This window comes from Equus asinus, chromosome 8, assembly GCF_041296235.1.
Source record: "Equus asinus isolate D_3611 breed Donkey chromosome 8, EquAss-T2T_v2, whole genome shotgun sequence".
Classification (NCBI taxonomy): domain Eukaryota; kingdom Metazoa; phylum Chordata; class Mammalia; order Perissodactyla; family Equidae; genus Equus; species Equus asinus.
This window is the reverse complement of record NC_091797.1, coordinates 25,070,106-25,093,715: the sequence shown is the minus strand read 5'-3', so window position 1 is coordinate 25,093,715 and position 23,610 is coordinate 25,070,106. Positions and strand designations below refer to the sequence as shown.

At 47.6% G+C, this 23,610-nt stretch overlaps 1 protein-coding gene across 4 annotated transcripts in view; it reads left to right on the top strand.

The window, feature by feature from the left end:
• DAAM2 (dishevelled associated activator of morphogenesis 2) overlaps positions 1-23,610 on the top strand; it is a 104,830-nt gene that overhangs the window by 3,201 nt on the left and 78,019 nt on the right. Inside the window, exon 2 of one of the 4 annotated variants that reach the window (XM_070514979.1) lies at positions 16,558-16,629. The exons of the other annotated variants lie outside the window; for them this stretch is intronic. The gene's annotated coding sequence lies outside the window, so the exon portion shown is untranslated. The remainder of the gene's footprint in view (positions 1-16,557; positions 16,630-23,610) is intronic. 4 annotated transcript variants of the gene reach the window in all.

The window sequence follows — 23,610 nt, the reverse complement described above, 5'->3', positions numbered from 1 at the left end:
AAACAAAGCTGGGGGTGTTGTAGACCCTTAATAAAGGGAGTATCATAATTTTATTCTTCAGTTTTCAGCCATCAAGAGCCCATGACTTGGAAGGGACCTCTTCCCAAATTTGGCTACGTGTTTTCCGCTATTGATGGCCAGTGGGTGGAGTCTCCCGGACTCAGGTCACCCTTACTTCCTCCCTCTAGAAAAGGTTGCCAGTGGCGATCATCCATGAGTGCGGCTGGTCCATTACCCTGAAGGGTGGGAGGAGGCACAGGCATCCTGCATCTGTGGCCTGTGTTTGGGCTCTCAGAAGGGAGAAAGACAGCGGGATAGGTTGTCTGTGTATGGTGGGGGTGGGGCCGGGGGTGGGGCAGAGAGGCTGGCCCCTGATTAATGCGCTGTCCGGGGGAGTGGCTATTCCATCTGACACTGGAGAGAGCAGCTGCAGGTTCCCTTGGCCCATCTCAGAGCTTCTAAGTTATCCTTCAAGTTGACATTTAAGACTTTGAAGATCACATTTGTTTCTGTTTTGTTCAAGCTCTCTAACGGTGGCCTGGGATGACTTTTCAGCTTTTAAGAGGCTCAGCCAGTGGCCAGCTTCTCTGAGATGGCCCAGACTAGGGGTCAGTGAATTCCTCATTCCTGCCAGTATCTATTTCTCCAACGCTCTCCTCACATTTTTTGGTTTGTTTGTTTTTTTTTTTGTTGTTTCCTTATGAGGTTATAAAACTGTGCGGCCAAGATGCTGTGCAGGGGGAAATGCCTTTTCTTTGGACCTGTGTATCATTCTGCTAGTGCTGTGCAAGGCTTATCAGACTAGGGGCATTAGCAGGTGTTGTGGGGTTCTTTCTGGGTCTGCCCCTCCAAAAAATAAATATAAGAAAAAAACAAAACCTGGGAAAAATAAACTTTAGGCAGCTTGGTATCTCTTTGAATCCTGGCTGAGGAGGAGCTGAATGATTTGTGGGTGCCCCACAATTCTGTGCAGAGAGCTTCAGAATCAAGTAGATCCAGGTTTGAGTTCTAGCACCACCACATCACCAGCTGTCCCCCCTCTCTGGGCCTTCTCCATCTGTTAAATGAGAACTATAAGATTCTCACTTCCCAGGGTTCTAAAGATGAAATAATAGATGGGAAGGACCTAGCCAACTGCTCCGTGCTCAGCAAAATGTGAATGCCTTTCCTCTCTCTAGGTCTAAGCTCATGGAAGTACATGGGTTTGAATATTTGTCCAGGAGTCAAAGTAAATAAGCCACTTATTCTAGGGTTAACACTAGTGCCCTGAGGTCGGCTATGTCGGCCTGGAGATGGAGACCTTTCGTATGAAAGGGAGGCACAGATCACCGCTCCCCGTGCCAAACAAATGGCAGCCCCATAGGAGCCCATCCTCCAATAAAGGAAAGGCCACCAGCTCACTCAGCCATGAACCTGGGATATTAGTGAACTTTCCATAGAGCTTATTTTAGAAATGTTAAACACTGTCTTGATCCAAAGAATCAAAGTCAAAACTGGGGAGAGAAATCAATGAGGCAGTACCCAACATTAACATCTAATAATAATGGCAGAATGACAACGGTACCTTACATTTGTATAAGCTCGAACTCTGAGGGTGGAAGGGACTTACCCTATTTCACACAGTGGGCAAGCGGAAGAAACGAGAGGCGAACAGCTATCCATGCCGTGGGTGGCAACCCTGGCTGCACAGTCAGATCATCTGGGGAGCTTGCAAAATGATCAATACTGGGCCCACCCCAGCCAATCAAATTAGAGCCTCTGGGTAGTGGGGCCCAGGCATTGACGCTTCTACAAGCTCCAGGGTGATCTGAAGTCTAAGTTGAGAGTAGAAGGGCAGAGTGAAGAGTACCAAGGTTAGGGCCCAGGGTATCAGGCCTGGGTAAAACAGGCGGCATTGCTAGGATTTAAGCTGCATGAGGACAGGGACTTGTGTGGTTCTCCATGTATCCTCAGCACCTAGAACAGTGCCGGGGGCCCCAGGTAGACCCTCCATAAACGTTGGCTAAATGAATGAATGAACAGGCTACTCTAGATTAGGAGCTGGCAATTTCAAGAGCCAAATCCAGCTTGTCACCTTGTTTTATAAGTGAAGTTTTATTCACACTCATGCCATTGTTTCCTGTTTGTCTATGGCTGCCTTCACACTAAAGGGGCAGAGTTGAGTTTTTCAGTAGAGGCTGTGTGGCTCACAGAGCTGAAAATATTTATTATCTGGCCCTTTAACAGAAAAAGTTTGATGACTCCGGCTCTGCATATCAGACAAGATCAGAGCAAGCATAGCTTAGGGAGGATTATTACAGCCTGTGGCCAAGAATATAGATTCTAGAATCAGACAAACCTGTGTTTGAATTCTGGCCCCCTCCCCCCACCACTTCCCTGTTGTAAGACCTTGTACATTATTTCACCTCTCTGAGCCTCAGTTTTCTCATCTGAAAAATGGGAATGATAACACCTCCCTTGAAGTGTGGTTACAAGGACTGTCAGCCCCTGGCCTAGAGTAAGCACTCAACAAATGTGAGCTATCGCTATGATCGTGGTTGTAGTTACTGGCAATTAACCAGACAGGAGGAGAACTAACTAAAGTCAAAATCTAAATCCAGTATCATGGACAGAATAAGAGATGTGGGAGGAAAAAATAATCAGTTGGTAAGCTGGTGTGATGAAGAAAAACTGATGTGTGGTTTTGGGGGGCCGGGGATCCTTTTAAGACAACACAGGTCAGGCCGGGATGTGTGAGTGAGGTGCTCCTGTGTGGCTGGCTGCCCTGTTGACCAGCAGTCCCCGGCATTCCTCAAGCCTTCACTTAGGTTTTGCACCGAATCTGGCCTCAAGCATGTCCCCCCTCTATACCCTTGTTTGTAGTTCTTTCTACCTGAAAGCCGCTTCCCCAGTCCTTATCTCCTACTTGTCCTGCCAGGCTGGCTGAGTGTCTCGTTCTCTCTCAAACTCCCTTTGCAAGGCTCTTCCTAATCACGCCCTCCTCCGCACGCCCGTGAACTTGGCACACGGCTCTGTCACAACCTTTAACACACTGCACTTCAGTCAAGGAAGGACTGAGTCCCCTCCATGCCTTCTACATGTTTGGAGCTCGTAAAAGTAGGATCCGCACCTGGTAGGCAAACAGTCAGTTAGAGCCTTGATTGAACTCGAGGATATCTGAGTTAACTCAGAGGAATGAGCCGGCCTCGCCCAGGTGCTGATGGCATCGCGTGAGCAGGTCCCCGTAGCTCACCAGACAGAGAAGAGCCACCCCATTTATAGGCTGTGTGGACCCTTTGTGTCCTCTTCCCTCTGCTCTGTGGTGGCTCCTGCCCTCTGGAACACCTCTCCTAAGGGGTACCCGGGGACAGGGAAAGATGGAAGAAACATAAAACCACCTCTTTGACTCCTTGTCAGCAGATGTGGTGAAAACTTGGGTTTTGGCTTCTCTGGGCTTTTCATGTCAACGTGCCAAGATAATTGGGAGTTGGCTCGGGGTGGTCAGCTTTCATTAGCACGGTACTGGAAAGAAGCGTGGTCGTGGACAATGGCAAACAGCAGGTAATTCACAGCATTTGCCACTGGACTACAGAATGTGTTGCATAATTTTTATAGATTTTAGTGGCAGGTTTATTTTGGCGGCAGATATATATTGTGTGTGGAATAATATTAAGATAAAGTTCTCTTCTAATGGTTAAGGGGAGGGCACAGAAAAATCTTGGCCTTGAATTAAATATTCCTTTTGATCACCCCCAAATGGACAATTAGGAACCGCCTCCTAAGAGGAGGAGGAGGGAGAGGGAATGAAGTTGTGTTTCCATATCGGGCCTCACGGTGCCCATGGTGCAACACTGATAAGTTTTTAAAATGTCTTCTTTATTTGATTTTTCCCAATTATGAAAATAATTCTTCTTTGCTTAAACAAGTGAATCAATATCATGCAGAAATACGAAAAGACAAATGGAAAATGAAGAGCATCTCTACCTCCCTCCACACCCTGGCAATTAATATTAATAGCCTTGAATCATACCCTTCCCTTATCTTTTCTTTTGTTCCTACAAATATTATAGGTGTGTGTACAGGTATAATGAGGTCTTGTTGTCTGAGTGTTTTTTTTCCCTGAAATGGAATCTGTGCACATTACTCTGAAGCATACTTTTCTTCTCCTGGTCCATGTATCAAGGTCATCCCTGCAATGGATCAAGCTCTTTTTTATTTTTTCTGATTTCTTTATGCCTAGACACACACAGCTCTGTATATTTGAGATCATGCCACCCTTGAAGGGATGTTTATTTTTCCTTCAGTCAGTTATTAAATGTGGTTTCATTCTGGATGCTCACCAATTTGCATCCCTGATCTGACACGCCAACCATCCGTCACCCAGGAAAGCTTTGCTTTGGCACTAGCCTGGTGACCATCCTGGGTATGACTACATGTTATGTGTGCGCCTGGGGAAACTATGGAACATCAGGCCCTGTGGCTGTCCCCACCCCCTTTTCATCAAATTTAGCCTTCCCTCCTTGGGTCTCCTCATTCACGGAATTTATGCCAGAAACGCAGCAGGAAATATCAAAGACTGATAGGTTGGAGGACAGTCCTGATGGAGCAAATCAGGCAGTGTAGTATAATGGTCAGCTCTGTGGACTCTACACTCAATTTTCCTGACTGGGTCCAAATCCCCATGGAGTGGACACTGGTCTGTGCCGCCCAGATTCCCATTCTGGACTGACTCCCAGCGGCAGGCAGTGCTGGCAGCAGTCAGCCCTTCTTGGAACTGCCTCAGCTGAAGAGAGTTGCCCTGCCCAGTCACTTCTTTTTTTTTTTTTTTTGAGGAAGGTTAGCCCTGAGCTATCATCTGCTGCCAGTCTTCCTCTTTTTGCTGAGGAAGACTGGCCCTGAGCTAACATCCATGCCCATCTTCCTCTACTTTATATGTGGAACGCCTGCCACAGCATGGCTTGCCAAGGGGTGCCATGTCTGCACCCAGGATCTGAACCAGCGAACTCTGGTCATCGAAGCGGAACATGCGAACTTAACATCTGCACCACCGGGCTGGCCCCCTACAGTCACTTCTGCCCACGCTCCCCTCCTGGGTTGCCTGCCTCCAGTGACTGGTGGGAGTGGTGAAGGCCTGGGTTCTCTGTACCAGTGTGGGGAAATTCTAAAGCCCATCCCAGCTTCAGGGCTCCCCATGGTGTTGGCTGAGGCCTTCACTGGGGCTGCCTGGCTGTTCCACTTCTCCCTTCCTGTGCCACCTCTTATCTGTCCTTCCCTCCCACGAGCGGTTGATTCCAAGAGCCCTTCCGAATAACCCTCTGCCTGCGCCAGAAATTTTGACTACTTTAGATGAAATTGTTTGGGAGGCGTCCATCATTTTCTAGGTAATTGTTGGTGGCCATGTTGGAGTATGACAAAGTATACTTTTTGCTTGTGCTCTGTTTTGTGTGTTTTCTAGGTGAGATCCAACTGATTACAAATAGAGTTTGTCATAACTGGGAAGACTGAGCAAATGTTTTGATTTTATTGCCAAATTTGCATTTGCCCCGCCCCCAACCCCAATGCTAGGCTGAGGGGTGTGGGTGTATCTGGGTGAAAGCATGACCAGGTGGCTTTGTTGCCGTCCTGCCTAGAGACGGGGGATGGACAAGTTGTCCTTTGGGAATTCCTGTTCATCTTCTGGGTGCTTCTGTAATATAAAGGGATCGATCTCAGAGGACCCTGCTGGCCTGCTGGGAGCCGCCTTCCTGCCCGCATGGGTCTCTGCCGGATCTGAGTGGTTCTGATGGGTGTTGTTTCTTCCTGCTTTGTCCCGAGCCTGGGCGATCTTTGGCAGCGTGTGTTAAACGTTCCGCTTTTCAGGTTATGTACACTGGTCACCCACCCTCGTGCCAAAGCAAAGTTTGCCTGTGTGATGGATGCTCGATGTGTCAGATTTGGGGACCCAGACGCACAGCTCCACATCTGACCACATTCCTGGGGGTCAGTGTCAACACTCCTTCCCTCACTGCCTCCCAGCCTTCTCAGCCCCCGGCCTCAAGATGCCCTGACCGGGCAGCGAGGGGAGGGAGTGGTTCCAGGTCAGTCAGTATTTCCACAGGACCAGAGGCAGCTTTGAAGTTAGTTTGAAGGCAGTTCAGAGTTCCTGTGGACTTTGGGCAGTAGAAGGGCCAAGCCATTTTAACTCTTCTTTTTTAATCTCTGTCAATATATTTATCAGTCTGTTCCCTATCATTTGGCGTTGGGCTGGCAGCTGCCCAGATGTAGAGTTAGGAACTGCCTCTGCCTTTGCAAGATGGTTGATAATTTACCATCATGGCAGCCCTGAACAGAGGTAAGGTTATTGAGGTCTGTGGCTTCCTATATGGAAGCTGGGGCTCCCAGAGCTGATAAACACGCTAGGTTTCTGAGTATAAAGCTTTGGTTCAGAGGACAGGCCCTGGGTTCAGATTCTGGCTCCACTTCTCACTAGCTTTGTGGCCTTGCACAAGTTCTTCATCTCTCTGTGCCTTGGTTTCCTCATCCATAAAATGGGTTGTTATGAAGATGAAGTTAATGCATGATTTGGTAAGAAGAAAAAATAAGTACTTGAAAGCATGGCTGGCACATGGTAAACACTAGGAAGTCTTAGGAACGATGATAATGATGATGGAGATGATGATGAAGAACAGGGACCAAATCTCGTTCGCTCTTTTGGCCCAGCATCCTGCACAGCGCCTGGCACAGGACTGGGGCTCAGCAAGCATTTATTAAATAAACTATCCCACTGCCTTTTGCAAAGTGTCTACTGCCTACTTCGTCTGTTCAACTTTCTACCAAAAATAGAAATGTTTTACATTTAAAAATTTTATTTTGACTTTTTATTGAAGTTCAACATGATTCAGAAAAACACACAGTTTATGAGTATATAGCTCAATGGATTTTCACAAACTGAACACATCTATGTAACTAGTGTCCAGATCAAGAAATAGAACATTCCGAAGCTCCCCGCTGCCCCCACCCCCGAAGCCCCTCATGCCCCTTTCTGGCTACAACCCTTCCATGGTCCTGACTTCTAACACTGTGCATTAGTTTTGTCTGCTCTTGAACTTCATATAAATGGGATCATACAGTGTGTACTCATTTGTGTCTGGCTGCTTTTGCTCGGCGTGATGTTGTGTAAATCAGTCTTTCTCATCGTTGTGTAGTATTCCGTTATGTAACTGCACACACGTTATTTATCCACTCTTCTGTGGATGGGCATTTGGGTAGGATCCAAGTTCAAGGCTGTTGTGAGTAGTTTTGCTATGAACACTTGTGCGCTTGTCCTTGGGTGAGCATATGACTGCATTTCTTTTGGTGTGTTCCTGGGAGCGGAACTGCTGGGTCATAGGGAATGCATGTGTCCAGCTTAGGAGATGTTGGCAACCAGTCTTACAAAGTGGTTTTTCCATGTTTCCCATTTTCTGTAAAGATGAGGAAGCAGTTCCAACTCGGTAGTGCAGGCGCTTGAAACTTAAAAATATACTGGGTTTCCTGAGACATTCGTATCCTCTACATGCTTTATATCTATCTGAGAGCTCACATGTTCTAGAAAGCCTGAGGGGGTAGGGGGTGGGGGGGGGGAGGTGGGTCCTCTATACCAAGCCCTGTGCCAGGTGTTTTCCCTTATACGACCCCACCAAGTCCTCACAGCAATCCCATGAGGTGAGATTGGCATTCTCACCCCCTTTTACACGTGAGGAAACTGAGGCTCAGAGGGGTTGGGTGACTTGCCTAAGGTCATAAAGACAGAAACTGTCAGAGTCAGAATATAAACAGGTATGCCTGGATCCAGAGCCTGTGCACTTTGAGATCCGATGGTGAATAGTTTTGGCTTCAGTGCTAACACAGGAGAGAAACAGACACAGACGTGGGAGCTGCCCCCCTAGAACCTGTGCCAGCAGTGGGGTGGTGGCTGTGAGAAGCTCTGTAAAAAGGAGTAGAAATAAGGCATCTCAACGACCTTGGGAAGCCAGATTGTTTTCCTGCCCAGGGGCAGTTGGAGAAAGTCATAAATTTCCTGGAAGGCAAGGGCGAGCATGTAATTTACTGTCTAAACCAAGACTCTTTCAAGAGTGAAAGGGGCACTAACCAGATGGGACAGTGGGGAACCAGGCGTCAATTGGGACTGTCCCTGGGGAAATTGGACATGTGCTCACCCTCTGGGAGTCTGAATGGGGCCTCACTCTCCTGGTCAGTGGGGCTGTCCAGCTTCCTTTTAACTCTTTCAGAATGCTGTCTGGAGTTTGCCCCGATGCGATGTACATCTAGTCTCCTCTGTCTATGCTAAAACAGGGTCTGGCTTGCTTCTTCCCCTCTCCACACCATTCCCTACCCACGTGGGGCTCTTACAAGGTGAGCTTCCATTGACAGGTCCAGTTACCATTGAGATGCATGTGCCAATGGCCTAGAAGTTCCTAGAAGGCTAGGGCCGTGCCTTAGTCACTGTGGTATTTACAGCCCCTAGCCTGGTGACAGGCACAGTGTTAGCACTCAGGGAATATTTGTTGACTATACATATCCCTTATCCATGTGCCCATTCACTATTCATTCATAGTTCATAGAACAAGAGCTCCGTGTAGATTCTTTCCTCTTCTTTTGATCTGACTCCTGTTCCACTGGTCCAGAAAGAGAAGTCAGTTGTGTATGTGTGCATGTGTGTGTACACGCAAAGGACAAGGATAAAAGGGATCAACTTCACGAAGAGCAGAAGACGTATCGTGGGATTTGGTGGCAGGACTTAGGTTTGAATTTCAGCCATCCACCAACTAGTTGAACTGCCTTCAATAAGCGATTCAGCATTTCTGAGCCTTAGTTTTAGTCCTGTGTATAACGGAAATGATGGTAATACTTGTGGCATAGGACTGCTTGGGGGCTGTTAGGTAGGGTCTGTGAAAAGTGCTCAGTTCACTGTGAAGTGCTGTATCCTTCTGAGTTGGTGGTTGTGGTGGTCCGACAACTATTTGAGAAACCCCGTGAGTAAGGCATTGTGTGCAGAGGCAGGTCGTGTGGAATGAGTCCTGGTGAGCAAAATTCACTCCCCTCGGGGGCCTCTAGTCTCTTAAATTGAGGCCGACAGTGCCTGTGTGGCGAGCCCATGTGACTGGGAGCTTTTATTAATAAATAAGGAAGAATCAGCAAATTCTTCCAAGGCCTTAGGGATTGGATGTGGGTGTCAAAGATAAGGATGCAGAGGATAATGAATTTCTCATTAAGCCCACAGCTGCATTTTCACTAAAATAACAGCAGGAAACACTTAAGGGCTTATGTATGTCCAGCAGTAGCTTTGATATAACATAGTGGCTTCTAGTGCAGATGCTGGGGTCCAAATTCAAATTCCACCACTTACAACAATTGCCTTGGGCAAGTATTTATCTGCCTGAGACTCAGTTTCCTTTTCTGTAAAGTGGTGACAGCGATCGTATCTACCCCCAAAAGAAGACAAAATTAATGCATGTACGGTACTTAGAACAGTGCCTGGAACATGGCGTGTGCTTGTAAGTCTTTATTATTCTTATTTGCCAAATAATTTGCTTTCCATTGGAATACTAGGTCCTATGTAGTGCTGATGCCATGTGTAGTTAGAGGAGGAAAGATCGTTTTGAGACAGGGGAGTCGGGGAAGGCTTCGTGGAAAAGAAGCATTCAGAGGTATTTTTTAAGACTTCTTTTATACTCTCAGCAAGAGGATTTGCTTATTTCCACGATTGCTCTGTTCTTAAAGCTCTGAATGTTTCGTATGGAAGAAATTCCTTCCCTTAAGAAACATAAGTCGAATGCCTCCTGGAAGTTTGAAGCTGAATGAGATGTGGTCCCTGCCCTCATGCATTTCCAAACTAGTTTATCCTTCCTTGTGCCAGGGAGAGGGGGTATTAAGATGAGTCCTCTAAGAACTCACAGTGTCGTTGGGGAAGGACCTACAAGTCAAGGATACTATTCCATGTCATCAATGCTATGAGAAGGAGATGCTCAAAGTTGAGAAATTTAGATTCCATGTAAGACTGTTTGGGAATGTAAGGAAGTTATGGAATCTCCTTCCAGGTTTCTGTTATTAGAGGAGTGATTTCATCTGTTGGGATGGTAAATACATGGTGTTTCCTGCAGCAGGAAGATGGACAACTGGTTCCTATGGTTCCTTCAGCCCATTTGTGCTGTCCATATAGTTGCGTGTCTTACAGGCAAAAGGCACAATGAAAACTTTCTGGATTGTTCCTAGACAATGTTGACAAGGTCTTAAAAAATGTATTCCCCACGTTGCCCAAGGATTGTTGGAATTTTTGCTTCACATGCTTCATCTCTAATGCTGTGGCTTGTTTTAAAAATCCCTATCTCAAAGCCAGTATGCAAAAGGAAATCTTCCTTTTGCCTCCATCCACAGCTCTTCTTCCCTTTCCAAGTTTTCCAGTGAAGGCCTGATGAAACGCTCAACTTGTTCAAATTTTTATAAATTAAAAGAAAAATTCTTCTGGTTTTTCAAAGCACGCAAATGTAATTCTAATACTAAAATGGTGCTATAGAATAATAAACATGAAAAGATGTTCACCCTTACTTGGAATCAGGGAAATACATAAATTGAAATCACAAGGAAATATCATTTCACACTTGTCAGATTGGCAAAAAAAAATTTATACTCATCAGATTGGATGTAGAGCCGAGGATAAATCTCATTCACTAATGGTGGGAATTAATTTGGTATGAACACTGGAGAGCAAATTGGTGCTGTCTGGTAAAGCTGAAGATGCACTTACCCTATGTCCTAGGTGAGTCTGGAGAAACTCTAATGCATGTGAAAAGGAGGTATGTTCAGGAAATTCACTGTAGCATGGATTTTAAGAGTTAGAAAGCAACCCAAATGTCTATCATCAACCAGAAGATTGGTTCCGTAATTTGATATATACATGCAACGGAATACTATGGAACGCAGTGGGGGGAAAATGAAGGCGCTAGGTAGACTGCAATTGCAAGGTATAATCTCAGAAACAATATTAAGTGGAAAAAGCAAGTTGTGGTAGGATGCTATTGCTATAAAGTTTAAAAGCATACAAAATAACACTCTCTTTTATTTACAAATATGTGTATAATTAAAGTATAAAAACAAGTTTGAGATAACTGCTAAATTCAGAGAAGTGGTTCTCTCTAGGAAGGCAGAAAGGAAGACCAGGGAGGGTACGAAGGGGCTCCATTTATATCTGTGATGCTTTATTTCTTATATGGAGTGATGGGTAGACATATGTTTATTTTACTATTATCTACCTTTTATAGATAGCTAAAATAGTTTTTAGTTTAAAAAAAGGTTGGCTTCAAAAATGGGCACAAGCTCCTAACTCATTTCCTCTGCCCGTTGGCAAATAGACATGCCGAAGAGAGTGGGTACAAAGCTGCTCCCCATTTGCTCCAGGTCCATATGGGAAATTTTAGGTAGATGTGACCATCTTCAAGTGGGCTGTTCTCCAGACACCTACACTGGACCCTTTGTGCACATGGCAATCACTGTTTTTGAACTAAAAATCTTGATGTTTGTTTCTGACTTGTGGATTTGTTGGGATCATATTTGATATATTGGTGGAGATGCAAACTAGAGTCAAAGTAATAGAAACCACACAGCAACTCTCTGGCTCATTCTCTGTACAGCATTTTGCTAGAACCTTGTCTCAGCTCATCCCTTGGGAGTTACTGGGATCTCTTGCTAGTGCTGACAAGTGACCACAGCCATCATCCTTTGACGAGGACAGGGGACCCACGTCTCAAGTATTTCTCATTGCCCAAGGGTGAAGGCACCTCCCTCTTCCCACCATGACCGCCTGGTTTCGGTGAAGTTCTCCCTCCCTTCTGTCTTCCATTGACACAGCCACTGCTCTGTTCCTCTTGCAACATCTTGCCCTGAAGTGGGAAAGTACCCACCACTGGGAATTGCTTCACTTTCTTGTACTTGACGGTGAAGCCACACTGACTTCTTCCCGGGGTGTCTTACTCAAATGCAGTTGATTCAGCTCTTTTATGTGTCTTACTGTTTGTTACAGACCCCTCTCCCTTGGAATCTGGTTGGAGCCCAATCCGAGTGACACACACTGTGTTGGCCTTGAGTGCCCCGTCCTCTATTATGCAGCCTCTGTCCTTGACTGAGCCGGTGAACCCCCGTGCTGAGTTCTGCGGCAGGGAGCTCCTCCTCTGGCTGGTGTGGTGCTGGCACCGGGCGCTAGCACTGGACTGGCTTTCCTCTTTGCCTCCCGCTCGTTTATACATCGTATAATTCACCTTCATTAAAAAGAAGAAAATCACATGAAATTGGGACTTTGGGGAGCAAATCCTGGTGTGTGGTTGCTCTGAAAGTCTGCATTGTAGTCTGTATCAGTCAGGCTCTGGGCAGAAAACTGTTGACACTCCCAAAAGGGTTTAACTGATAAGAATGTCATGGGAGGACTGTTTGTGGAGAGATAAGGGACTAGAGAAGATGTTGAGGCACCCAGGGTCGAGCGACAGCAGGAAGCTGTTAGCACTGCTACACCTGGAGGGTGAGGGGGAAGAATGGTGCGGTCACAGCCCTTTGCCAGCAGGAGCTGTGGCCCTAGAGAAGCAGTCACTGCCAGACCCTTGGCTTAGCAGAGAGACAATGGGAGAGTAAACACTCTGAGGTCTCTCTCCTTCCATCCTCCAGTCACTGGTCAAATCCCACCCACCGGGCACTGGAAACCCCAGAATCTGGGTGATGCATTCCAGAGAGGCCAGCCCCCTAGGCAGGAGGGTGGCAGGGGAGGGGAGGGCGTGAATGTAGAGCAGCAACAGAGAATAGTCAGCACCTGGGCTGTTTCTACACGCATTCATCGTGGAACTAGAAAGACCTGGCATAGTGAAGAGACTCGGATAATTCAACCTGTAATAGCTTTTGGGCAATTTGGGCTGTGTTTTTGGACTGGTTGACTCCAGAAGGCTTAGATGGGTAAGCCAGGAAGAGGGTCTGGGAGGGAAAGGGACTGACGGTTATGGTTATGGGCCAGGTACATTGTTTTATGCTTTGAAAAGGAAGATGTTTTGAGTGTGACTTAGGGATTGGCTATTTGTCATGCCCTAAAAACTTTGCACTCCAGAGAATGGATGTTTCTACCTTAAAGTGATTGAGCTTGGAGTTCTCAGTTGTAGGATGAGGACTTGAGACCTGGTCCAAGCCCGATCCAAGTGATGCACGTGACATTGGTCTTGAGCGCCCTGATGGATAAGCGTGTGAAGCTGAGGATGCCCTTAGTGGGAGCTAATCTTTCCAGAGTTTTCCTCATGACTCTGCCTTCATCTGCATCACTCCTTACCCTCACCCTAAGGCTTGCCTGAGCGCACCTCCCCTCCTGTGAAGGCTGTGATATGTGTCAGAGAGGCAGCCTTGACTGAGCGGCCCTAGGATGTGGAGACGTGGTCTCTAAACACTGTGGTAAGGTACAGAGAAAGGAGAAAATCACGTATCCGAACTCATAGGGGTACAGGGCCTGCCCCTGAGAATTCCCAATGCAGTATATAAATTGGGATGCACATGCCAAAGATAAGGACACCTGGAAAATAACATATCAAGTGAAAGTTCACAATATACAAACAAAATGTGTACTTGGTGAAGGAAGGTGGGGAAATGGAGCCATTCAAGTTGGTGGGCTTTGTGGGTAGAGTCCATGTTCTATCACGAAGTAGCCGTGTGACCTTGGATAAATGTTTGATGTCTGTCAATAGACCTCAGGTTCCTCATCTGTAAAGTGGGCAAACTAAAGGTGTATTTTGTCCTAGGCAGTTGCAAGGATTGCAAGGGATCGTCCCTGTGAAGCACAGTGCCTCACACATCATAGATACTTGATAAGTGTGGGCTGTTGTCAACACCATCATCATTCCTGGGGTGAAAGCCAGTCACTGCTGGGAAAGAGGATTGAGCACCCAAAAATTCCAGAAGACTTGGCACTCCTTTGAGTCTTTTAATTTATCTAGTTCATTGCCCTTTTCCAACCAGCCTCACAGGCCTCGATTCTTTGACTCAGACTCGTATCCCATGAAGGGTGAATGCCGAGGCTGCTGGTGGATCTGGCCACCTGCTTGGGCCCCTCTAGGTGGGGAGTCATGAAATGTGCAAGAAGAGGTCATCTGGTCTAGTGTTTCCCAAACTGCGTTTGAGAAAACACCAGGTTCTCACACTGACCTTAGGAAGAAAAGTTCTGTGGTTCAAGAAATTTAAGCAATAGTTCCGCCTCCCCTGTACTCACCCTCACGGAGCCACGATGCGCAGAGAAGCATGCAGGACGAGACTGGTTTCCCATTGTTTAAACTAGTATTCTCTCAATTTATTTATCTAAAGAGGACTTTTTCCATGGGACACCCCACGGAACTAGAGTGTATCAGTTAGAATTTGTGTTCAGTGGCATAGTTGGAAACCCGCCTGGCGTGGCTCTGTAGAGTGGGTTCTTTCTTTTTCTTATACAGCACGTGCAGCAGATGCAGTCCTGAATTGGCAGAGTGGCACCACAGTGCCATCAGGGACCCACTTTTGATGAAACTTTTGTCTTTGTGCTCATTGCCTCTTGGTTACAAGGTGGCTGCGTCACCTCTAGCTTCACATCTGCAATCCAGGCAGGAAGAAAGAGAAGGACAGAGCACAGAGAGTGCATGCCAGCTAACTGTCACCTTAACGAGCTTTTCTGAAAGCCCTCTCCAGAAGCTGGCCAACATTGTGTTAAGGAGAGAGAGACCTCAAACTGCAGCAGAGTCTAGGGAGATGCTGAAAACTTTTTAAATGGGCGTGTTGGTGCCTCAAACAAAAGCAGGGACCTATTAGTGTGGAAGAAGGAGAGAGAGATATTCGGGGGGTAATTCACACTGATCCCCATGGATCAAACCTTTGCTTCTTTCTTCAGCAAGTCAATTATAAAAACGTTCCATGCAAAAGAAAATGAAAATAAACAAAGCAAAGAAACCCACAGACTGACGTTTGCTATCAGTAGAAAATATGAATTCTAAGAGACAAGGCACTGGGACTGCGGGGCCAGTGTAGAAGTGGCCGTTGGAGCATGCGCAGGTCCTGGCTGCTGGGGAGGCTCCAGCTGCAGGCTGGCCCCTGTGTGCACTGCCCTTGGTTATTGAAACCCCTTCCCCGAGGTACCTGGAGTTATGTCATCTTGCCCTGCCCTTCCCTTGCGTTGGGCAGCCAATGACTAATGGGAAAAAGGTATGGAAGCCGCTGTCCCCTGCCCCACGGAGGGCCAGTGTGGCGTGCACTTCCCCCAGAGCTGCCCCAGGATCAGGCTGAAGCTAGACCTCCCCTCAAACCACATTCTTCCCAGGTCCTTCCCCTGCCCTCTCTGGGTTCTCCTGGGAGCACAGCCTCAATAAACGACATATACGCAAGCTCTGTCTCAGGCTCTGTTGTAGGGAGCCCAGTCTAAGGTGTCCCGGGTCAAGCAGGCTGCTCTTTCCCTCTGTCTAAGGGAGTTGGTCTAAAACCCTTCCCCTCAGTCCTGCTTGCAGCCCCTGGTGGGCTTCAGCTTGGCCTGGGTGTGTGGGGACAGCTCTGCATGCACCCTGGTGATGGCTGTGGGGCAACATCTTTCCAAGACCTATCAGAATGTTGGAGGTGGCCTCAGCACAAGACACTTAGCGAGGGGAGAGTAGCACTGCATCTTCTCCGGGCAGACAGATATTCTTAGAAACTTGATTTGCATTCTTAAGCCCACTAACTGTTTGAAGGGACTTGCCGTGTGTGTGTGTGTGTGTGTGTGTGTGTGTGTGTGTGTGTGTGTGTGTGTGTGATTTTCCAGCTTGTGGCAATGGCAGCTGGGTATTTATAGCTGGATCTACAGGGCCATTCTCACGTGGCTAAAGAAAATGAAAACCTCATGTGGGCTCTGTTTGGTTTTCCCTCTGCCTTTGCCATTGCAAACTCTCCGGTTCTAAAACCCTTGTTGTTGTAACTAGAGCCGCGCGGGGCATCGCGAAGATTGCGAGGTTATGTAAATTTACTATTTCAGGCAAAAGTGCCTATTCTCCTTCAGTCAGGCCACAGGGTCTAAGAGGGGACTTTGGGGGAGAGCTTGTGGGTGACACGAAGTGGCAACCCCACCCATCACCACTCTCTAGAAAGTCTCCCCGGATTAACCCTGTGGAATGTGGATTCCTCAGATCACCTCGTGATCCCTCTGCATATATGAGCTCCTTTGAAAGAAAATGATTTTCTTCCCCCAGTGTTTTTCTGTATTCCTAAGTCTTTTGTGCTTGTGTTTTGCCTTCCTGGTTAGACTAAGAACACCCTGGGGGCCTGGTCTGCTTGCCCAGGTTACCACAGCTCTGGGCGGGGCCTGGGAGGGAGGCAGGGTTGGGGGGCCAGACACTCAGGCCCCTGCTTTCTCCAAGGATGGCTTCGGAACTCGTGGTCTTCTCTAGACAGCAAGGTTGGGTGGTTTGCCTGACCTTTATGAGAGGCCAGTAGGCTTCCTGACCATTTTAGGCTGATGAGGTGGAGGGACCCAGGACCCCGGTAGACTCTCTACCATTTGATTCTGGTCATCTGGAACTCACACATTCTTACTTTGGATTTATGCAGCTGGACCACAGGGCAAGGTGACATAGCACATACCTGCCAGGACACACGCAGGTCCCTGAGGAGCGTACACAGGTGAGAGTTTAAGCTTAGCTGCCATCACCCCAGGGAGCTATGTCCCCTCACTGCCTGGCTGTCCCCAGGGCTCTCTGACCTTCTCCCGCTGGCCCACCACACAAAGGCTTTATAAACTCTTACTCTTCAAACTTGCCAGATAATCCCTGCCATCTCTTGAAGACCTACTATGTGCCAGAGCTGGGCCAAGCACCTGCTCAGTTCAGCCCATCTCATTTTCACAATAGACCTGCAAAGCGAGTGTTATCCCATCTTATAGAAGAGGAAACTGAGGTTCTGAGTATTTAGGTTCCTTGCCTGAAGTCTCATAGCTAGTCCGAGGCACAGAGGGCTTTCCAAGGAGGTGTGCCTGACTCCAAGACCCATGCTCTCTGTTCTGCACCCTCAGACGTCACAACCGTCTCCCTTTGCAATAAGCTCACCAACTCATTTCCTGACTTCTGCTGTGTTATAACTCTCTAGTCTCAACAAGCAGTAATCAGTATCCCCTCGCTGCCCCACCCCCCCCGCCTGTGTCAGCTTTCTAGTCACAGAGTGGAAGGTGACTTCTGATCTTGGGGTCCGTGGGTAGCTTCTGGAGTGCCTGTAGCTTGAACACCATGATCCTGCATCTCGATCCCGCACCCTCCTCTGTGCCGCGAACACACCCACACCCTCTTTTCCGGCTCCCCCTATCCCCCACTCCTGTGAGTTCTAGTGGGTTTCGAAACCCAGGGTAGAGCCAGCAATTCGTTAGTCTTTGTCCTGTTTCCAAGAATCCCAAATACACAAGAATTCCTCCCTGAAAAGTCAAGCATTCTTGGGGAGAGTGTGTGTCACCAAGAGAGAGCGAGATGCCTCACATTGGGAAATGGGATCCTGGTCCCGGCCAGGAAAATAAGTGTGGATTTCAGAGCCAGACGGAAGTGGATTGGCTGTCCCTGACACCGCCCCCCCACTCTCCAGCTACTCACCCCCTCACAAACCACAACTGGGGAATTTGCCTCCCCAGTTCATCTGAGGGCGCTAACCGGATGACATTTTCCTCTGATACAGACGGAATGAAGAGGCAGATGGGGGTGCATGAGTGTGTGTGTGTGTACAACTCTCTTCACCTGTGGTCTCTTTCTGTGCAGTTCCTCTTGGCATGAACCACTCATTTTGTGAAGAACCTTCTAGTGAGTTTTTTGGGGGTGGAGTGGATCCCAGGACAGGGAATGGTAGGCAGTGAGCCTGGTCACTCTTCTGTGGGAATAAACAACTCCTTGCACTTCGGGCCAGCTCCGCTCACCAGAGGGTCTCAGGGACATGCACAGGACATCTGCTCAAGGATATTGAGAAAGCAGCCTGTCATGGCCACATACGCAAATTCACGGGCTAGAAATAGAAGATGAGATCCAAGAGGCAGTGTGTGGGAAGAGTCGGTGTGGAGTGGGCTATAATCAAGAAAAGCTTTGGAAGGATATGAAGGTGTAAAAACAAACAAACCAACTTTCCTTCCTTGATTACAAAAGAACTGCAGGTTTATTATAGAAAATGTAGAAAATACACAGAAGCAGAAAGACAAACATACTCTTCGCCTATAAGCCCATCACTGGGGGACTGAAAGGGCCTTAGGTCTTTCTGGCCCTCCACCCCTGCCCCCAGCTTCCCACCTGGCCACAAACCACACGTGGGGAACCTGACTTCCCAGTTCAGTTAACATTTGGTAATTCCCATTCCAGTCTTTTCTGTCTGCGTACATTTTTAAAGCAAGTTCGAGGACATTGCACGTGCAGATGTTAGACAGTTTTGTATTCTGATGTTCTCCTCCCTCCCTTTAGTATTGTCAACTTTGTAAATGAGAGAAGTTTCGAGTGAGGTGTGGAAAGGGGTCATAGGGCGTGGTTTGTTGGAGAGCAAGCTCAGACTAGGGGAGGGCTCTAAAGCACAGGAGGGTGCCACTGGGAGGGAAGATCTTTTAAATGATGGAGGGGGAGGTTGCTCTGAAGTTCCTGCATGGGCTGTGAGCAGCAACAAAGTGAGTCCTTGACTTTCCCTGGTGGCAGCTCTCTCTCCAGTGCCATGATGGAGGCTTGGTATACGGTGGACAATGTCACGAGCACGTCACGTACCATTGGTTTTTACAGCTCTGAGATTTACATTGTTAGTAACTCCATTTTACAGATTTGGAAACTAAGGCATAGAGTAGTTAAGAGCCTTGAGCAAGGTCCACACTCCACAGCAGTAGAGCTGTGATTTCAGTTCGTCCATCTTTCCTCTAACCGCTGTCCTGCATAGCTTCCCGTTCCGTGAAAGCGGGTGTCTCCTGGGTACACACTTCTTGCTCAGACTTTCTGGATAGGCTTTTCAAAGAACAGGGGGCACCCTCCCAGCGATTCCACGGAGGACCGGTAATCTGAATTAATTGCGCTTCCCCTAGGGAAGGAACTCTAATGCCTGAGGCCAGCTACCTGGAGTGTGCATCAAATCCGCAGTCCCAGCGGCGCTTCTTCTCGCCACTTGGCTCTTCCTCCAGGAAGTCTTCCAGGTTGAATTCCACTTGACGCTATTCCCTCCCCTGCTCCATTCTCTTCAATATTAGCCTTCTCCAAGTCCCAGTTACACAGTAGCTGTTCTTTTGCCCAGATGTCACCCGAGGAGCCCTGTCTTTGAGATTCAGAACAAAGTAGCTGAATTCAGCCCCTACAAACAGAGGAAGCCCCACATCCCTCCAAAGGAGCAGCGGTTCTCCAGGAGTGGTCTTCAGACCAGCAGAATCAGCATCACCTGGAACTTGTTAAAAATGCAAATCCTTGGGCCCTGCCCCAGACTCAATAAATCAAACTTGGGGGCGGGGGCTGTGTACAGCCCAGCCGTTTGTGTTTTGTCAAGCCCGCCAGGTGATCCTGGTCACACTAAAGGCTGAGAACCACTCGTCTAGAGATTCTGAAGAGGTCTTGGCTTCTGGTTTTCCCGTCACCTCCAGCTCTGAGTTCCTGTTTCCATCCAATTAGTCAAGATTGTTAATTACTGCTGGTCACAATCAGAGTGGCTCAGAAGTTAAGAGCGTGGACTCTGGAGCTAGACGACTTGGATGTGAATTCTGCCTCTCCCATTCACTCACTGTGTGTCCCTGAGTGAGTGGCTTAAACTTCCTCTTCCTCAAACCTCTTATCCCTAATATGGGATGACAATGGCATCCCCCATAGGGCAGCTGTGAGCATTCAGTGAGACTGCATGTCAAGTACTTGAACAGTGCCTGGCACATAGTAGGCCTGCAGTAGATGTTAACTGTTGTTACTGGGTTCAGGCAAGCAGACTCTCTTTTGCACTTTGTTGACCCAGATGTGGAATTTAGTCCCCAAACCCTGATTTACACACACACACACACACACACACACACACACACACATGCGCGCGCAACATCGACACAAGGGCTTTGTTAACGTGGTAAACTTTTAGGAGATTCAGGGAGACCAATGGTGTTTACATCTCAACAATGTAGACGATTTGAAATTGAGAGTTGGACAACCTTGTCCTAAAAGAGAGTGATTGCCTGGCTCAGAGACATGTTTGGCCTTCCTCTCTCTTCCTCCTTAGTGCTTACCAGCACCTCCAATAAGCAATTCCCGTCTTTATTATGCTGAGCACTTCAGCTGTCCTAATTCTCCAGCCCTGCTCCTAAACTTTGCTTCTTGCCTCACGTTGCAAATCTAAAGACAACTTCTAAACAATGGACCTACTTCTCAGATTCTCATGCTGGCTTGCTCCCTCATCGGGGAGGAGAGAAGAGCAATGAAACTTGTTTCCTTACTGATGTGAACTGTGTTCCCTCCCAGAGTGCTTTAGTGGTACAGTCAGTTTGGGTTTATCTGTATGCATATGTGGATATTTATCTGGATCTGCACATCTGCATCTTTTTCCCATTGGAGCATGTTGCTCCATAAATGTTCTTCCTGCTCTTTGTTCTAAATCTTCACAGCCTCGTAACTAAGGATTTAGTCTCAACTGGGGTTTCTCAACCTTAGTATTAGCCTGGATAATTCTTTGTTGGGGAGTGAGGGTGCTGTCCTGTGTATTATAGGATGTTTAGCAGCCTCCCTGGCCTCTACCTGTTAGATGCCAGTACCATCTCCTAGTTGTGACAACCAAAAATGTCTCCAGACATGGCCAAATGTCCTGGGAGCATTCTAAGCTAAATTCTTCCTGTGATAATAGTTTCAATCCATTACATTTTAGTCTGTCCCGGAGTTTATTTATGCAGTGTATTTAAGGTCAAGGGATTGGATTTATCCATTGAGAAGAAAGATGCGGAGTCCCAGCATCCTCTGGGTCACTGTTGATTCCTAAGGAGAAGCATCAACACTTTGTAATGGCATTTCCTCAAAGGCTCCACGCTGAACCCATCTGCGTTTGAGCCAAGGACATCCTGCTCCCTTTCCAGTACCCTCTCTAGTCTGCTTGATTCTCCCTTACAGCAGGAAACCTTGCAGGACCCAGAGAATGGCCTTTGGGTTTTGGCTTATGAATACTCACGGTCTCATTTTTCTTCCTGAGAAAACTTTTTTTTTTATCGTGTTTAACATTCTTGTTGCCGTAGTGGAAAATTTTGTTCTCTGGAGAGTTCCCCATTCCAGCCCAGGGTCAGATTCCTCAGTGGAACTCTGAGCATCATCTAGGGATGTTTCTTTCGCCAGTCAGTTTGTACCTTTGATGCATTTACACGCCTGTGGTCAAATCCTGTGTGAAGATGTCCCAGGATCCCAAGATGGACAAGAAGGGAGGCTGTGCGGCTGGAGGAAGAGCTGTGTGTCTGGGACTCAGTGGTCAGCCAGGATCAAAATTCTTTTATGGTTCCATGACTTTATGGATTTCTTTCCTCACTCTTTAGCGTCTCAAATCGAAGGGGAGCAGCCAGTGCTTCAGTCAGTATAAGCTAGATTATGCTGTGGTAACACACAATCCCCAAATTTCAATGACTTATAACAACAGAGGTTTATTTCTTACTCATGCTGCCTGTTCGTGGTGGTCAGCCAGGACCTCTGCTCATTACGGTCACTCAGGAACCTAGGCTGGCAGAACAGGCACCTTGTTATGTGAAGATAAATTGCTGTGCCAAGGAAAGAGGGTCTGGTCCTGCCAATTAAATGCTCTAGACCACTAATTACACTTGTATTAGTCAGGGTTCTCCAGAGAAACAGAACCAATAGGGTGTATCTCTATCTATTTCTTTCTATCTGTCTATGTATGTATCTATCTCTATCTGGATTTATTTTAATGAACTGGCTCACTTGATTGTGGAGGCTGGCAAATCCAAAATCTTCAGGGCAGCCCTGTGGGCCGGAGACCTAGGGAAGAGTTGATGTTGCATCTCAAGTCCAAAGGCAGTGTGGAGGCAGAAGTCCTTTTTCCTCAGGGGACATCGATCTTTTCTTTAAGACCTTCAAGTGATGAGATGAGGCCCACCCACGTTAGGGAGGATAATCTGCTTTGCTTGAAGTCTACTGATTTAAATGTTTATCTCATCTAAAAAATACCTTCACAGTAACATCGAGTTTGACCAAGTGTGGCTTAACCAAGTTGACATACAAAATTAACCATCGCAACATGCAGCTTCTTCATGGGCCAGAATTAGTCACATGGCTCCACTCCAACACAAGTGGCAAGGAAGTACAATCTGCTGTGTGTCTAGAGTGAGAGGTGGGGACCAGTGATATTTGACTAAGCACCAATAACTGTCACAACTGTCAATAATGTTACAAAAGGATGAAAGAAAGTATCAGTCTGTTGTAGCCCCATTTCAATGCGTTCTGCTAAGTCAATGCAGAAATAGTTTCAGACTTAGACCCACGGGCCCCCTTTGCTCATAGGAGAGGATCTGGGTTGGGGGGTGGGTTGGGGGGGACAGTGGGGGGTGGGTTATGACATGGCTTGGCCTACAGGGGTACTAAATTTTAAGACTGTTGCTGAACACCTTTCTCTGTTTTTTCTTTACTGTTTATTGAGTGTTTTCTGTGTGGTGGTGTTGCATTCAAGAATCATTTGTATGTTGTGTACTTGAGGAATGCCCTGAAATAATTCGGACTTTGTGCCTTCCTGTTGGTAAAAACCCCTCAAGTTGCGTTTTTCTTGCTTGGATCAGAAGGAGTTCAGGTGTCGCCTCACTTTGCCACCATCTCATCTGTGCTTCTGACACGTCTGTCCCCAGTCTGGGCCCGATTTTCCTGGCTGTCTGGAGTAGGGTTAAGCGATGGGATCTCCAAGTTTCCTTCTGGCTGTAACACTCTGTCCACCTTCGGTCCACGCCCTCTCCTAGTGGCCCCCGATGCCTGCACTCGGGGACTGGCTGCCAGGCTTGGCTACAGCCGGGGCTGCGTGACAGAGTTTTTCTCCATGAAACTGGCAGGGTCATTCTGGGTTCTCACTTGATGCTATGGCCTCATTAGTGCCCTGGCCTGCTGTGTTCGCTATCCCAGAGGGAGTGTGTGCTATACACCAGCTGGAAAGCGTCATCTTTGTGCCCCCTGGCCCTCTGATGTCCCCCAGCCTGGCGGGGAAGCCTAGGGCAAGGATGTGTTGGGACAGAGAGCTGGGAAGCATGTAGAGGGCAGGGGCAGGAGATGGGGACAGTCTAGCCTAGCTGAAAGTCGGGTCGGGGAGCCAGGCCAGCCCTTCAAGGCCGTCGGGGGAAAACCTAACCTCCAAAGGGCAGAGTTTCAATGACCTCAAGTACTATTGCTTTCTCCAGTATCCACCTTTGACACTTCTAATACCCGCCCCAACCAGCTGTTTTGAAGCTCAAATGAGATAATGATGGAGGAAGTAGCTGGAAAACTGGTCATGCTCTTCAAACAATAGTAATTATTCTTATCTGCTGCCTTATTCCACAGATAGTTTGGTGCTAGGTGTTAGGGATAGAAAAGTAAGCAAAGACACTGACCTAATTAGAGCACAGTGATGCTAGCTGTATGGCATGTTCTGGAGGGTAAAGCCTGTGGGAGCTCAGAGATGGGAGCAATC